Source organism: Condylura cristata, unplaced genomic scaffold (assembly GCF_000260355.1).
Source record: "Condylura cristata isolate star-nosed mole 26May11 unplaced genomic scaffold, ConCri1.0 scaffold00004, whole genome shotgun sequence".
Lineage (NCBI taxonomy): Eukaryota > Metazoa > Chordata > Mammalia > Eulipotyphla > Talpidae > Condylura > Condylura cristata.
The window spans coordinates 56097054-56115431 of record NW_004567105.1 but is presented as its reverse complement, the minus strand read 5'-3'; positions in this window follow the sequence as shown (position 1 = coordinate 56115431).

The following is an 18378-nucleotide window of genomic DNA, read 5'->3' as shown; positions in this document are numbered from 1 at the left end:
ATAGGGGATCTCCCTGAGCAGGGGACAGCAACAAAGCACACCTGGCATGCAGACTGACTCCTCTAACTTCCCACATCACACCAGGGTATAGGTGATGCTGTCTGGATACCTTCAGTCACGTTTGCAGTATGTTGTCCCCGCTTCTTTCACGAAACGGGGAAAACTCAAGGTCTGAGTTAATTTCAAATGGCTGAGATTGAATTGATTAGTGTCAGAACAGCCCTGTTATTTAATCATGGAGCTTTTCTATTTAATAACCAAGTGACCAGAGCAGCAAGAACGTCCTGATGGGAGAGTGCAGCTCCCAATTTCACAGCAAATGGCCCCTGATTAGTCATTTATAATTATTAAATTCAAAGCAGATCTTGAACCCTTTGATTTATCTTTTTGCAGGCAAACAGCTTTGCTGGTTCAGAGGCTTTGATGCTTAGCCTTTCATCTGCACCTTCTTTGGGTTAGAGATTAGCAGAAGGATTTTGTGTTCTTGCTCTTGCCCTTAGCTGGCACTTGACTTGCTAAAGTCACATTTGAGCAGGGAGAGAAGCCACAGATTGTTTCTCTCAACCCTAAAGCTCCAGGGTGAACAAGGGAGTTGAGACAGGGATCCTGGCGCCACTTTTAATACACTGCTGTTTTTTCCATTTCCTTAATTTTAAATATACTCCCTTTTCCAGAGCCCAAGAACCCTGGTCCCTTTTTTGCCCCCAAGACTCTTCAATATAGTCATCAGGTTGTGTTGGAAATCATGATGATTTCTTGCTCTATGAAAGTTTGTAACTAGGAGGCCATTTACTGAGGTTTGAAGATGCAATGTTGGCTCTAAAGTTGGACTGAACTGGTTCCTCTGCTAGTTATGGCTTGAGCACCTCACTTCACCTCTCTGAACGTCAGTTTCTTCCCTGATAAATAGAGATACTGAGGCTATTCTCAGGGTCAGATATATCCATGTGGTTTATAAAGGCTCAGCCCAATGCCTATGGGCACACAGGAAATACTCCAGTATCACTAGCACTAATACTAAGAACCGCAACAGTAACAATGAGTGAGAATAGACACTCCAGAGGAGAAGGTGCTTAAAAGTCATGAAAGTCCACTTATTTGATTTTGGCAAACCAGGAAAGAGTCCAATTATTGACCTGGCCTTAGAACACCTTTGCTTGTTTGGAAACAAAGATGAGATCATCTTGGTCAAGGAAAGGTCTTCCTCTCCTTTGAAAGGAAAAAATGTCTTACCAGACAAGTCGGGGTGAGGGGCCCAGTCAACCCACAGAGGCAAACAAGCCACTACTGTAACAGATACAATAGTTGGGGGGAGGGGGACTCCACCCCCACTCTAGATACTGGAACTACAAATCCCATCAATTCCAATGAGAAGCCCGTTGGGACGTGAGGGTGGAGCTGAACAGCCAGGTTAGGATAAACCCGGACATGTGGGCTCTGGGGTTCTCTTGGCCTGGTGGTTCGTGGCTGGTCATTTGGCTCTTGATCAGTTTTCAGTGGGCTGCTGGAGTCCAAGTCAGCAGAACTGGTAGGATGTTCTAGTTAACTTGTATTTCTCTCTCTCTTTCCTTTCCCTTGTAAATAAACCCATTATCGAACCTTTTTGTGTATGCCTGTGGTACAACTGAATCTTAAGCGCATGGTTGAGGACCCACAGACAGGCAACCCAGTTCACATTGGGGTGCCCTGTAACACTACTATGGCAGAAACACTTCTTCTCTGAGACACGAGCACCAGAGGAGAAGGGAAGAATCCAGTGCAAGTGTCTGCCTAGAGCAGAGGATTAGCAAAAGTGTTTTCCAGGAAGATTTTTCCAGAAAAAGTCCATTTTGGGGCACCAATCTAAGGTGGGAGGGGAGGGTTCCTAGTCACAAAGATTCTCAACAATGGGATGTGATACACACAGAATCTAATGAACCAGAACATTTTTCTAGATCTAAGAAGCTTACTTTTTCCCTCAGGTGCAGTGAATTAATCATAACCCTTGGTTCATACCACACCATTATCACTGGTATTTCCCTGGCCCTCTTTAGTTTATTCATTTATTTTTAAAAACAATATAATGAACCCTGGTGTAATCAAAATTCTTTCTACATGGAATGGTTTGAAACCCTTCTCAACAAAAATATTACCCACAGTCAAGAAGCTGTTGTACATACAATGGAATACTATTCAACTATTAAAAAAGACAAACTCATGCCATTTGAGGCAACAGAGCTGGAAGAGATTACACTAAGTGAAGTAAGCCAGAAGGAGAAAGATAAATACCGGATGGTTTCATTTATATATGGAATAGAGAGAAACCAAACAAAGGATCAAGCAGAGACAAACTTTAAAACCAACCCTTGAAAGCTGACCATAATCTGAGACATTCAGAGTAGGAGAGGGAGGAGGAGATGGAGTGGGAACAGGGGAGAAGAGAACAATAGATTATGGGGAGGACTATGGGTGATTTGGTGGTGGGAGGGCTAAGGGGAGAAATCCCATACTTTCAAAAAAAATATTTATAAGGATATAAAACAATAGCACTTCATTTTACAAAATTAAAACTGCATATAAAAATAAATTTAAAAATATGTTACCCACAAGGGAATGTCCAAATAGTTACTTAACTTCTAGTGAACTACTCCATATAACCAATCAAATGAGACGATCAGGTGATCCAACTTGCATCATTCAGATTCAGATGTGCTTAGGAATCTGGTTTTACAAAGAGAGTTCTAACTTATGATAGACTATGTAATGGTTTTTCTGATCTAGAAACCCCCAAGGCTGGTAATGCTTTATCAGCCACAGTAGCCCAGGCTTTCCTCAGTGCTAACAGGTATGCATGTAACAATGGGGAGAACAAGTCTTCCCTTTGACTACTGGTCTCTGTACTATCTGGACAAAGCAGATGGAAGTCTTCTGGAAAAATGGGTTACCCTGCTGAGCCTTCCTGTAAATCCCAACAACATACAGGACATTCCTTTCAATAAAAAAAAAAGGTTTCCCCAGCAGAACCATTTGAGTTTATTTTTGAAATTAGAACTCACAACAAGCTGCTAAAATTGCATTTCTTTATGGCATATTCTGGCTGCTTCAGGTAGCCCCTCCCTACCCTTCTTTCTTCCCTTTGCTGAACTTCTGACAACAGCTATCTATTTAGAATCCATTCATGCTGAGTGCTTTCCATATATTTCATCCAATCTTTACAGCTGTACAAAGAAGTTATTCCACAGGAGAAAACTGAGATGATAACAATTAAATGACTTTAATTAAGACTGTTCTGCATGTCGGTAGACAAATTCAGAATCAGATCAGACTCAGCTAACTGTATAGTCAATACGGCTGGCCTACCTCCCCTTGGCAGTCACCTTTGTGGTATATACTTCAGCTTTCTATACCTGTAACAGGGTGGTCCCCAGGAAAAGGGGGAGGAGAGTGGAGTTGAGGAGAGAAGAGAGGAATCTGAAGGATTCTGAAGGAGAAGGAAGCAAGATGGCAAGCCAGAAGGAGACCTGAGGAAGCCAGATGGAACAGACAGACATATGAAGAAGCTTTGCTTGCTTCTGGTCCTGGACTGGGTGAAAGAGATGTGGGTGAGAGACCTGTGGGGAGGTTGACTATGTCAGTGTTTATATTGGTTTTGATTTTGTTCTTTTTCACCCAGACTTGTCTAGCCATTTCTGACCCTTTTCTATGGATCCCAGCCAGAAGCTACTTTAGTCTTGTGATGGGCTTTCAGGCCTTGCTTTGGGTCAATCCCTTTGGGTGAACTTTTACCCACGAGGGGATGGGTAACTTCAGGTGTTTGATTTAGAAATGATATTCTTTGTCTTCCCTGTATTGTATACTCATTGTATTAACGTTCCTTTCCATTAAAGCTTGTATGTCTTGTCTTGATGTGGCGGATGGCAGAACCTATTTAGAGCAGGCAGGTTTGGGGGTTCAGTGGTGCCTCTTTCCCTGCCCTGTAACATATCCAGAAATGTTAGGTAGATAGTGCCATCAGGAGCAGCCCTCAACCTGTGTGTGTTAGGCAGGGGAGGAGACTGGGAGGGGGAGGGGAGGGCAACTTTGAGGTGAAGTCTCAGATTTGATTATACATGAACTCCCCTGGCAGTTAAAAAATAAATAAATAAATAAGGCAACTCTCTCAGGGCCTGGCTCCCATCATTCAGGAATTCTGAACATTTAAGAGTTTTAAAGCTTTCCAGGTGATTCTACTATTTGAGAACAACAGTCCTATACAGTCTGCCAGAAGGTTCCAGCAGGACTGAGCTAACCCACAGAGCTAACCTTCTTATGATCACATCAGTGTTGCAGTGCTGCCTTCCTTTGCTTCCCTGTCTCTCTTTTCCACTCCCTCCTCAATGCTTCTGGGAATCACCTCCCTAATAAACTACTTGCACTTGTATGGGGTCTGTCTGCTTTGGGGGGACTGAAACTAGGACAAACTGTGCTTCTAAAACTAGAAATGTACCAGGAGGAAAGTGAAGTCACAGAATAAACATGGCCAACCTGATTTTGTGGGAAGTCACGTAAGCCATTACTTGTGTATTTAAACAAGAATAGCATGTTAGCTAACACTGCATTTTTAAAGGAAAGCTTGGGAAGAAATTTAAGTCAAATGACCTTCCCATTGATTGTCCCTTGTACAATATACACAAAGGATTGACTCTGCTTCAGAAGCAAGAAGTGTCCAGAAGCCCAACTCACACTCCTAGTTCTTCTGGCTTCACTGTCCAGCCTCAGCGAGGAGTCTCAGTAAGACTCTAATAGGAAGTTCCATCACTTGGTGACCAGTCAGTCACCCAGCCCCTTAAGTACAAACCATCATGTCTAACAAGGGCAGTGCCATTTTTACAATGCTGCTTTTTTTGATCTCTGTTTACCAGATGAGGTTCATTCCTACATGGAGATTAGACCTGCAGGTTTTAAATTAAGATAAGAAACAACAGCCCAAATAAGGATTTAGTTACTTTCTTAAAGTGAAAGGCTGGTTTGAGTCCTTCAGTCTCCATGACTGGGTGTGAACACTGGTGAGTAAACAGGAGCCTTACAGTGTTGAGATGAAATGTCATTTCACCCATGCTAGATGCCACAGGCAGGGGGATTAGGTTATTCAACTGAAGCAGACTTTCTGAAAGACACAGTATCTATGAATATTTAAAATAACTGCTAGAAATCACCTTGGAATAAAATCAAGGGTAAAATTTCACCAACATTTGGCCCTCCCTAGTGGCGCAGCAGGTTAAAGCACAGCACTGAGAAGCTTAAGCCACTCCCAAAAGAGTTCGATTCCCGCCTGCCCCGGAGGAGATCCACATGGCACGGCAGACCTCTCCTGACCCACCCGCTGCTCCCCTCAGCAGTGTACTTCGTCGATCTGCCTGTTCTGTTCCCCACTCTGTCTCTGGTGAATCCTCTCACCCTCCGCATCTCTGGCCTGTACCCCAGTTCTGTATGAATAAATAAATAAATCTTTAAAAAAAAATTTCACCAACATCCATGAGTCTATGAAAGGGGCTAGGGGCAGAATCATCAGCAAGAGTGGTCAGGGAGGCTTCTTGGAAGAGGGTCACTTGAGATGAAACTTAAATAATGGGATGGAGCCAGCCAAGCAAGATGGGAATGAGTCGGGAGGGAGACCTCTTGGGGCCTCTTAACTTAGGGATACAAATTTTCTTTTTCCACATTTCACACCCAGTACCAGATGCCTGTTCTGCTGGGCCAGTGCCCATGTATGTGATGCGTTACATAGAAAAACATCATCTTCTAATTAACAAAGATAAGAGTTAGATTGGGGCAATTTTCCTTTTCAGATTATTGAAAGAGAAAATTGGGGTGAATCATTTTACTAGTCTTCCTGTGCTATTTTTAGTCATGAAAACAGTCCTGAATTTCTCAAGTCTTGGTAATTTTATCTATGACCCTGCAAAGTCAGGTCCTGGTCTTCTCATCTCTATCCTTATTTCCTTTATGCAATTTGTTCCTCTGCCTGGAACTCTCTTCCCTCCCCTTTTCTCCCAGTTAATGTCTCCTCATCCTTCAAATGTCAGCCCTGTGAAACAAGGATGTCAAGATGGCTCCAAAGCAGATCACTCTCAAGGTTACCACTTCAGTGTCACATGTCTCTTCTTAATCCCATTAAAGTGTTGCCACTTATTGTGTGTTTATTTGATTAATGTCATTGCCTCTCTGGGACTTAGAAACCAGATCAAGGTTCACTCACTGGTATGCTGGCACCTTCCACGAGGTGTAATGCTTTGCTGTCACCTTCTTAGTAACTTGTTAACAAGGGGTTTTTAGGTTCATTTTGCGCTCTCTGTGCACTGCAAGCTACATGTCAGTCCCAGGAAAGGAAGAATGCACAGGGACTCTTCTCTGGCTGGCACTTACTTTGAGCCTACACTCTGGTTCTGAGGCCACCATGGAAACCCAAAGCAAGTATGACCGTCAGTCACTGACGTTTTTAACAAGTATTTATTAGGCCACTCTAGGTGGTCACACTGTGGAACCCTTCTGAGCTCAGAGCCCCACTCATGAGCTAGTCCTTTTCCTTTTGGAGGGCCTGATCCTGTACCATCTAAAGATGCTTCTCACCCCCCTGCTCTTTCCTGGGGCTAGAGCTCACCTTAAAATTCTCTACTCTCTGGGTAGTCCAGGTCTCATAAGAATCTTTTCCCCATTAGACCTTCAGCCCTGCCTTCAACAATCAATGGGCCTCAGACCAAAACAGAAACTCCACCCTGAAGAAGCACCTTGAAGTCTCCCCCGTGTTGAAGTTCTGGCTCTCCATTGCTCTCTGTGTCAACAACACAGCAGGGATCACTGGGAAATGTTTGTTTTCAGTGACCTCAGGCTAACAGTTGCTATTTTGTTCACTGAGTGCCTCACAATGGCACTAACAAATATCACACTGTGAATTAAATGTATAGGCAAATCTGGGAACACCAAATTTGTTAGTAAGTTGAAACTCCACACTGAAAAAGGAAGGGCAAATCTGAAAATGGATGTTATTCATCAGAACAGAGTATCACCAATATGACATGGAAAATGGGGGAGAGTAAGAACAGTAAGAATTTCAGTAACTTTAAAGATAAGTGACAAGTTGCTTAATATCACTTGAATAGTATTTCCCAAAGTCTAGTTGTGGCACCTCCATGGATTGTGAGATCATGGTGGGCAGCAAGGCTACTAGCAGACTTGGTTTGGGCTCTGCCTTCAGCAGAGCCTAGGGTAAAATTTTAGTATAAGCTATACATTTGGGAGTTAATTCCTAAAGGGAACTGGTGGAAAGTAAGGAGACAGAAAAAGAAGCTGGGCCCTCCTTGGTGGAGCAGCAGGTTAAAGCACAGCACTAAGCAGCTAAAGCCACTTCAGCATGAGTTCAATCCCCGCACCAGAGGTGACCCACATGACGCAGCAGACCTCCCCTGACCTGCCCGCTGCTCCCCTCGGCAGTGTACTTTGTCAGTCGGCCTGTTTTGCTTCCCACTCTGTCTCTGGTGAAGCCTCTCACTGCCCCTGCACCTCTGGCCTGTACCCCAGTTCTGTATGTATAAATAAATAAATCTTTAAAAAAAAAAAAAAAGGAAGAAGCTATTAGAGAGCATGGATCATGCATGTGACCTCACTGGAAAGCCAGAGTTCAAGCCACAGGGCACAGTCACACATACTTGTGGCATTTGCCACTGAGAGCTGAGGAGGCAAAAGTATTCAATTGACCTGCTGCTGCTGCCTCCTCTCTGTGAAGAGGGGCTCCTCAGAATACAAATCCCTGGCTTGTTAACCCAATTAGGTAGAAGGGCACAGGAAGTCATAAGTGGGTGCAGGGGACTCTGCAGGTGGCTGCGATAAGAGCCAATGAATATATGGGGGTCAAGAGAAAGGCTGCAGCAGCAGCCGCTCATTGGCTCATGTGGTAAGTAACCTTTTCAGTCCACTGTCCCTCCTCAATCCATGAAGGAGGCTCCAACTGAGGAGAACGCACCTTTAGCACCTGCCAAATGCTCACAGACCTCAACCTTTCTCTCCCAAGACACAGAGGCCCAGGCACCCAGCAAGCTGAAATTTGGTTCCATTGTCTTGGGCATATTTATTTATCTTCATGAGTCTATCCTATTTATAGCAAGCATGACAGTTTTTTGTTTAGCATCATAATGTGAACTTTCCAGTCAAGATAAATACAAGTGAAGAAAACTGCCATTTTGTAGAAAATTATTAGGTATCTTTCAACTCTTGGGGCTGTCGTACGAGGTGAGTGGGATTTCAGCATGTGCTTTGTGGAAGCTCTCTAGCCGACACACAGTACAGCTGTCCCTAGCATTTTGCCACAGTGACAAGTGCAGAAAAGGCAAGGTTGTGGCCCTCTCCCCTGGGAGGACTGAAAAGGGACTCCTCCTTTTTCCTGTCCTTTTTGGAAAGGATCTGTAGCCCTCTGTGTGCCCAGTCATGGATTAAAAATGAAATTCATATCTAACAGGCCTAACTTTAGCTACAGGAAATGGGAGTGCTTGGGAGATCCAAAGGGTTGGCCATGCTTTGTTTGAGGATGGGCACATTATCTGGACTGAACCGTCTTCCTTCCCCTTTGTGGGCGGGAAGGGAGTGGAGGCGAAGGTCTAGGAAGTGAGTAGGAAAGCAGGCCTGCCCTATCTGTTTCCTTGTCCTCCTTGTGGGAGATTTCTCCCCTCTCTCCATCTCACAGTCCTGGCTCTCAAATGCAGGCTCCACATCAGGAGTGAGTGATGCCTACTTTGGGATGTACTGTAAAAGATATCTGAATGATGAAAACCACCCATATGAGGGTTCTGTTCATTCTCTTATTTATTATTTGCATGAGCACAAATTTTTCACTTTTTTTTATTCAGGTAACATAGGTTTACAACACTATGTATCATTTAGACATTCGGGGCCACTGCCTTCAGCTGTATGTTACTGCACCACATCCACCACCAAGACACCTACAGTCCAAATGAGGAGTTAAAAAAACCCTCTACACTGTAAACATCTAGACACTTTGATTGCAGATATGAAATGCTGCTTTAAAAAAAAGTCTAAATCTACATAGTTTTCTAAAACGTATATTTGGATATTTCATCTAGTTTTATTATAATGTAGACAATTGGCCAAAATCTGCTTTATAAATGTCAATAATTGTCAGGTGGTAACTGCTGTTGTCTTTTTCTTACATGTTGCGTAAGTAGTAAAACACAGCAATGGGAACAACTACTATCCACTTATTATGTACTTTTTTTTTTTAAGTTATTTATTTATGCTTACAGAACTGGGGTATAGGCCAGAGGTGCAGGATCAGTGAGAGGATTCACCAGAGACAGAGTGGGGAGCAGAACAGGCCCACTGACAAAGTACACTGCCGAGGGGAGAAGTGGGCGGGCCAGGGGAGGTCTGCTGTGCCATGTGGGTCACCTCCAGTGCAGGGATCAAACTCATGCTGATGGGCTTTAGCTGCTTAGTGCTGTGCTTTAACCGGCGGCACCACCAGGGAGGACCCCCCTATTAGGTACTTTTTAAGGTTATGGAACTGGTGTGTCACCTTAGGCATTTCACTTTCCCTCCCTGGATCTCAGTTTCAATGGAGATAGCACTGTCTTTAACCCCTGCGCCACCTGGAAACAGGCCATAGGACCAGGCTGTCTCCACAGTGTCCTCTAACTCTGTGCGCAGGTGCAAGAGGCAGCCAAGGAGATGCTGTGCGGGGGAGGGAAATAGGCTATGAGAATGGCAGAGGTTAGGAAACGCTTTCGAGAAATAAACATGAGCGCTTCAATTTGCCTCAAAATCTCATATTACAGTATCGCGTTGGGAGTGAAACTTCTGGAAATCCAAAGTCCTGGTAGCGCCAATCCCTGCACAAAGTGACCTATAAATGCTTGCTGAGTGAGTGGGAATGTGTACTGAATGAGGCGCTTTCCTGGTGTACTTTGAGAGCCCACCGCTGATGCCAGGACTAATAATCAGAGAAAGAAGAAAATGCAAGGAGTTGAGAGAAAACTGAAAGAAAAGGCAATAAGGAGAATGGACAGGTTGACAAACGGCAGGGAAGAAGTACACAAACACATGCACACAGTCAGTTCTTTTTCTTGGCACTATCAAGCTCTCTAAAATCTCTGCCAACATTGTTAGTAAAAACTGAAACGACATTATTCTTAAGTTAGTGAAAACTGAACCACAGCTCTTAGGGGAAATACAAGGTTAAGTTCCTGTCAGTTTCTGGTCACAATATTTTTGTCAACAGATCATAATCTTGTTTTATGTATTTCAGCTTAAAGACATTTTCCTTAATGTTATTGCTGATGCATTAATGATGAACTCAGGTAAAGCCAAGAGCACCATAACTTCCGTGGGAAGGAAGCCACGCTGAGGTGGGCATTTTCTCTGTGAGGACTGGGCAGCCCTCTCGGGTGTAGGAATGAGAAGTAGTGCAGTGTAAACAACACTTACATTACACTTGGGGTCTCTCTCCACAGTGAAATCACTATGGAGAAATAACGGAAAGCACCAAAATGTGAGCAACTGCACACCAACTAGTCCTCGAGAAAGACAGCTGTTTCTACGGTGGGAGTCAGAGGACAGAGGCAGGTCGCTGCTTGTTCAGGGAGACGTGCTATGGGTGACACCAACATGTCTGTGATGAACACAAAAGTGCTATTGATTTTGCGTGACAAATTCTGGCAAGTAGACAAATACAGCATGTGTGGGGAGTGAAGATTGACAGGGTTGTAAGACCTCACTCAACATTGTGGACAGGTTCTGGGAAAATGTGACTTCGAGCAAAACAATGTAAAAGGGAAGGAGGCCCTTGAGTAAGAATAACATGGATTGTTCTTTTCTCATCAATGTTATAAGAACAGAACACAAAAGGAAGCAACATTATTCAAGAGCCTGTTGTATACATAGCGATTGCTACAAATGTGTATGCAGTATACATATATATATGTAGGAGAGAAAAAGAAAGTAGAAAGAAAGTGACAAGTAAGTGCATGAAATGAGGGGAGAGAACTGCACCCAGAAATACTCAGGTGCTCGCAGTGGGGGCAGCCTAGAGGCCAGTGCTGTCCACGGAGTGGCGCCCTCCACCCACATCCTTTTATTTATTTTTATTTACTTATGCATAGAAGAACTGGGGTGTAGGCTAGAGGTGTGCAGGTGAGAGGATTCACCAGAGACATAGTGGGGAGCAGACCAGGCGGATCTACAGAAATACAACGCTGAGGGGAGCAGCGGGCGAGACAGCAGAGGTCTGCTGCTGCACCATGAGGGCTATAGGCCAGGGCTCGCTTTATAGTGCTGAGACTTCAACCCCTGAACCACCAGGGAGGTGCTGCCCACATCCTTTTTAATCAGAGATATACAAAGATGCTTCAGAAAGGCCTGGCTTGAGAATTTGCAGGCCCCATAGTAAAATAAAAATGTGGGGCCCCGTGTTCAAAAATTACTGAGTTCCAAGACAGCTACTGCAGAACAGTAAATCAAGTGGCTCTTCTAGATGCTTGGGGTTGAAGGGAACAGTGATCTGCACAGATCTTAGCTGGCCTGGACTTCAGGCCCACGGGGAGGCCTGAGCCACCGAGAACATAATTCAGTCCAGGTACGGTGATTCATACTCACTTGGTTTGACCAGGGCTTCAGGTCTCAAATTTATTATACCTTAGACTGGGGCTTACTTCAAACACCAGTCCAGGGCAGGCAACAGAGAAAGGCTTGATTTCTTTTCCATCAGTGCTGATCCAATTAGCCCCAAATTACAGTAAGAACAAGAACAAGGCACTGGGGATTCCTATCCTCACCCATGGAACCCTAATGGTCAGCTTGCCTCTGTGTGTTCCCGCAAACTCATTAACACACAAGCTGAAACAACAAGATGCCACTCAACACAGTCAAGATAGGACAACTTAAAAGTCTGACAATATGAAAGGTTGGAGGAATGGGGACTCTACCATGAAGCTGAAGGAAAAGCCACAGAATGGAGAGCATCTGGTAGACTTTCAAAGGAGCTGAGGCTGTGCGGAACACACACCCAGCACACAGCATATGGCGATTCTTGCCTGTGGGTGGGCACTCAGAGACCAGTACTACATGCAGGACACTGATAACAGCAAAGGACTGGCAATAATAGAAATCTCTAGTGACATGGGAATAAAGTACAGGGTGCGCAGCATCATTCCTGCCAGTCCAAACTGATCCATCATTCAAGCATCCCCTTTTGTGCACACTGGCCCACACCAAGCATGATCACACTCAGATACATACAATGCACAGCAGCACCAGCTCTGCTCGCACCCACCTGCTACCTGGCCTTCACTGGGTCGGCTGCACGTGTTTCTCTAGAGTTTATCTTTATCCAACTAGAAGCACAGGCACATGAGGCTTTCCTGCTTCCAGACCTCTGATTCTCTATGGTCTCAGGACTCCAACATTTTAGAAGTTGTAGTGGGCCCAGTGAGCTTTCGTTTTGTGGGTTATGTCAATATTTGCAGTATTAGAAAATAAAATTGAGAACTTTTAGGGATGTTCATTCTTTTAAAAAAGGATGCATATCTTACTTTTAAATCTTATGCCTTTTAAATTTAATGAAATTAAACTATATTCCAAAACAAATCCACAGGGAGAAGAGCAGCATTGTTTTTTTGGTTTTTTGGTTTTTTTTGAAGATTTATTTATTTGTGCATACAGAGCTGGGGTACAGGCCAGAGGCTCAGGGGCGGTGAGAGGCTTCACCAGAGACAGAGCGGGGAACAGGTGGGGAGCAGAACAGGCAGATCGACGAAGTACACTGCTGAGGGGAGCAGTGGGCGGGTCAGGAGAGGTCTGCCACACCATGTGGTCACCTCTGGGGCAGGCGGGAATCGAACTCATGTGGAAGCAGCTTTAGATTCTCAGTGCTGTGCTTTAACCCGCTGCGCCATCAGGGAGGGCCAAGCAGCATTGTTTTATACTCTCTCAACTCTCTCCAATGTCCAGCTACATAGAAGACAGCTAGATTCACATATCTGCTTCTGCCATCAATCTTCTGTGATGTGTTATTTTGGTTGACAGTAATTTCTAGGTCTCTGGGACTCCCAGAATTTCCCAGATCACACTTTGAGAAGCACCATTTCAAATCACCCTCTACTTTCCGGAAAGTCTTCCTGCACACAAACACAATCAAGTCATTTCCTGTTTCCTTCAAACCATCAATGGCTGCCTAGTTAAGTCCAAACTCTGCTCACAGAACCCTTCCAATCCAATGTCTGTCCAAACTCCACTACTGCCCTGTTTACAGACTGAGGGTTCAACCCAATGGTGAACTATAGACCATAAAACAACTTGGGAGAGTTTACCATATCTCAAATATACATTCCCTTGGACTCAGCAATCCATTCCTAGATATTCACAGCTTCTCTCACCCACATAGACTGGTTTAATAGGAGGAAATTACCTACAACAAACGATATGAGATTTTCTGATCAAATCTCTAGAGTTGCAGTAGATAGAGGGTCACCACTACCTACACATGGCTATTGAGGTTTAAGTATAAGTTAATATTAAATAAAACTGAGAACTCAGCTGCTCAACTGAACAGAGGCCATATTTCAAGCGCCAGTAGCACGGTGTGACTGCTGAGGGAAGTGGTGTATAAAACTCGGTCAAACTCATATCAAGCTGCCCTGGAGCGTGTTGCTTGAACCACACTGGTCAGTGGCTCCCAGGAGTCTCATGTGGACACTGAGCCTCTGGACTCTGGCTGAATAGAGAGGGCATCCAAGAATACAACATGTACTGGACTTCGAAGATTTGGTATGGAGGGGGAAAAAACAGTAAAAACAGCTCCTCGATAATTTCTACATAGCTTCTATGTTGAATGCTAATATTTGGATATACTGGGTTAAATAAAGTAATGAATTTAATTTCATTTATATCTTTCTTATATCTGCTTCTTCATATCTCTTATAATGTGACCACTGGAAAATTAAAAATTATACGTGATTCATGTTTTATTGGACATGCTGCTCTGTGAAGACCTGGATTTTTGTATTTTTCTTTTTACACAGAAACAGTGTTGTTGTTCTTGCTACTAAGAAAAAATAGACTCAATGGTATCTCTGTCCTCCTCATCCTTCCCTGTCTCCTGCAGGTGGGGTAGACGACAAAAGGAGAAAGGTCAGCAGTGATCCCAATGGCGTACTATAGGCCGTAAAACAAACCAGTACACTGCCCAACTGGGCGGCCACAGGCAGGAACCAGTGGCTTTGCTGGCCCCAAGTAGGGACTGATTTCCTGGTGGCGGTTAAAACAATGCACAGAGAACAAAGTGGCTTCAAAACTAAGAATAGAAGAATGGCTCCACATAAGACATTCAAGACTCAGAAAGAACAAAGTCCTTCCTTACACAGGGCCTGCCCGCCTGGGTGTGACCAAGCCTCTGGACAGCAAATGTCCCCCGCTCAGCCCCAACCTCCTGCTCTGCACACACAGCTCTGGTGAGGACTGAGGGTGCAGTGAAAGGGGAGACCAGAGAAAGTCTCCTAAGGTACCACCCTCAGAGCTCACTTACAAGGGTCTGCACTTGATCAGGGCATTTATGTTTATGGCACATGTCTTTGACTATGGATATGAAAAGCAAGAAAACTCAGTTTCTAGCATGAGCCATTAAGCTGAGAGATGAGAATGGGCATTGTTTTCTACTGAGGAAATGAGACCTAATTACAGCTGAGCATACATTGTTGTGTTGGCAGAAAACATTAAATCATGATAATAAATGATTAATATTAATGATTAACATAATACTAATTATTATTATTATTATCATCATCATCATCATCTGTATGTATTTAGTGAAGTGAAGTAACCTCTTGGGTCTTTTATCAACTATATAATAACGGATTTAGGTTATATAAGCTTACTCATTCCACCTGAAAGTTGTGAACCTAACTTATTTGCAAATGAGATAACACCAACACCTTCACCCTCATTCTTACTCATTTAAAAAGCCACCTTGAGGAGTTCATGAACTTGACATTGGCAAACAAATGTAAAAAAAATTATTTTTCCACTGGATGAAGTTCTCTAGAGAGGGAAGGAAAGGCAAGGGAGTGGAGATGGAGGGAATTAGAGCAGAGTTCTTAAGCTGGAGCTATGGATAGTACAGAGGTTTTGACAATTAAGTACAGTTTTCAGAAGAAAACATTCAAAGATGCATGTGGGCTTAAGAACACAGAAGCTTAGTGACAGGGGAACTGTGACAGATTAGGTACCAATTCTTAGTAGTAGGTGGGCTCCTGGAGAGTTAGCACCCAAATAAGTGCCAGGTGTAAACTTGGCAACAGACATAGGAGGATTTGCATCAGAGCTTCTTTGCTGTAAAGCCCAGCTCTCCTGTCAGGGAGAAGGCCTCTGTGCACAGCGTCTCCCTGCTGCTGTGCTTCATCAGCTCTCCCCTTGCTCACCTCAGAAGATTAGAAGCATTGATTAGACTGAGACAACATCCCACTTGTCCACGGCGACTAGCTATACCTGCCAGCAGGCATGGAGAGGTTTAAGTGAGATAATCCATGTGCATAACTCCTAAGCAGCATGACAGAGGTCCCAGCAGATATTCATACATCACCTATTTATTTAGGACCTAATGCATTCAAGGCCTTGGGTTATGTCCTCCTCCTCCTCCTCCTTTTTTCTCAGTCTATACTTCCTCCCCCAACATGGCAGAGCAGACAACATGGCATACAGTAGGCACTTGATACATGTGGGTAGAGGGAGTAAACAGACATTATCTTTGGTAGATTAATTTATTCTTCATCAAATGTGTATGCCCTCACCTGACCTCCATGGCTGGAAGGGGCAGTGTGCCAATTAAAAGCCTTATGAAATGGTTTGTGTCTCCATTTGACCCTCTGGGAGCTTCTGACCTCCATAAGAGGGGAACATACACAAGGCTGTCTAATGAACTCAGGGGCACGGACCACCCCATCACTGAGCATAAGAATAAGTACTTGCTAGTGTGTGCCCCTGAGCTGGAGATGCTTCCTACTCAGCAAAAGCAGACAGAGACATTCTCCTTTACCCCTATCCGGAGATGTCAGGCAGAAAGCAGCCCTGGCTTCTCACTTCTCACTAAGGTGCAATTTCATAAATCATGTCACGTTGTGTCCCTCTCTTCATGATTTGGCCATCATGGCCATAGGCACAGAGTTTAGCATGAAGCTAGTAGGCAGGCAGAGTCTGAACACAAGCTGACTATTCACTCTGGAGGGGTGAACTTTATCAAAATCACTGCCACACAGCATCCTGGGTCTCAGATATTCAGGGGAACTGGTCCTGGGGTCACCAGAGCATGAGAGCTGAACCCCCCAGTGGTGACATAGTATCGTTTCTGATTATATGCAGCAGCAGACCTAGACCTGTTTATCATAATATGGTTTAGGAAAACCAACTTCAATCTTTGATTTCAGGACTATCACTGCTTAGGATGAATCTAAGTTAAGAAAAAAAAAAGAGCTAGACAATTTAAAGAAATGCACTAAGTGAAAAGTAAAAGAAGTGGTATGTGCTATGAAAAACATGATTGAAGATTAGACAACACTGATCTATGTCAAGTCTTATTTTGCAACAGGTCACAAATATATTTGGGACTAGCATTTCTGAGTACCTACAAGATGCATTGTTTAAAGAGTTTCCCAGATATTATTTGATGAACGCCTCATAGCCCATGAAGCAATTACTATCATCATCTCCATTTTGCAGGTGAGATAACTGAGGTCCAGAGAGGTAAGGAACATACCCAAGGTCAAGTGGCAATGAGGCTCTGAAGTCAGAATGTCAATCTCCAGGACCCAGCTTCTTCTTCTTTCTTTTTTTTTATCTATTTTTATTTGCTTATGCACATAAGAGCTGGGATACAGGCCAGAGGTACAGGGGCTGAGGGGATTCACCAGAGAGAGGAGCAGAACAGGTGAATCTACTGAAATACACAGGTAGGTTTGGCATCGCCCAAGATAAACCACAAAACCTAGAACTTAAACCCCAAATTTCTAACTCTCAACTGAGGGTATGCTCATCTCTGCTCACTGAGAGCACAAAACGTATGGCTGGGGTAAGTGGAGTCTGTGGGTAACAAGAGTGAGAGGAAGTAGATGCCACAGTAAAGACCGCAGAGGGGAGGGGCGAGGGCATAAGCTAGGCCTGGGCTATGGCAGGCACTTAAGGGATGTGGAGCAGCTCAAAGGTGCACAATGATATTCAGGAGAAGGAGTCTCACAACACAAGACCGGGGCAGGGGCCACTTCCTGCCAAGCTCTTCCGGAGACCCAGTCACTCCCACTAGCACTGGGAGCCAGTTTTCCAAAGTGACAGTCAAAAACTATATTTAGGTCCTAAAGTCACCCGTCACCCATTGTTCCTGTCCCAATGGATGCTCAGGGTCACCACCCTGACCTTGTCCTCTCCAAATCATACCTCAGAGTGCTCTATCCAGAGAGGTCTTTTTAGGGTCTCGTTTGAATCAACTTCCCCTTTGAAGACTCCCCCTTGTCATCCTAAGCAAGCTGTAAAAACATGGCTTAGAAATGAAGTATGGGTCTTCTGTGAAACGTGCTGCTTCCTTCCCACAGCACACTGCTGCTAACCAGGACCGTTTTGTCTCAGAATATAAGACGTTTCACAACCCAGTTGTTGCTAATCCGTTGTGCACCAAGGGTTCATTTCACTAGGAGCTACCAACACACCAACACTTTCTGGAATCAGTAAGGCTTAGGACACAGATGGTATTTGCTCTATGCTGACCATGCCAGGCACTGGCATTTATTCCTCATGACAACCACATAGGGTGGGCACCATTATTATCCCCATTTAACAGAGAACTCCCATCCATAGAAGTTTGGTACAATGCCTAGGACTGCATGGTAGGAGAAAAGTTGGGGCTCAAACCTATATCTATATGGTTCCACTTACACCCTTAACCATTGTACCTACTATTTTTCCATAGCTATAAAACTACATCAGCCAAATCCCAAGAGATGGATTTATGAGATTCTATGCATGGGAATTTATAATTACTGCAAAACAAACATTTGATTTAAATAGTAAAAAAAGAAAAAAGATTTCCCTCCCTCTCTCTCCACATTAGTCACCAATTACCCTTCTACACCCACCCCAAATTCCTCCAAATTTTTTCTCTGGAGATTCTGAGAGGCAAAAATTAAAAATTCATTCTATAGTATTTTTAATAAAATAGCCAACCAATTGCATTCTGAGTTCCATTGATAACCTAAGGAAATATGTGCTTGAACCTACTCATTACATTCTTTGACTTTGAATTAGAGGAGACATGAGAACTATTTTTGGATTTTTATGCAAGATATCTACATACCTTAAATTTATAGCACAGTTAAA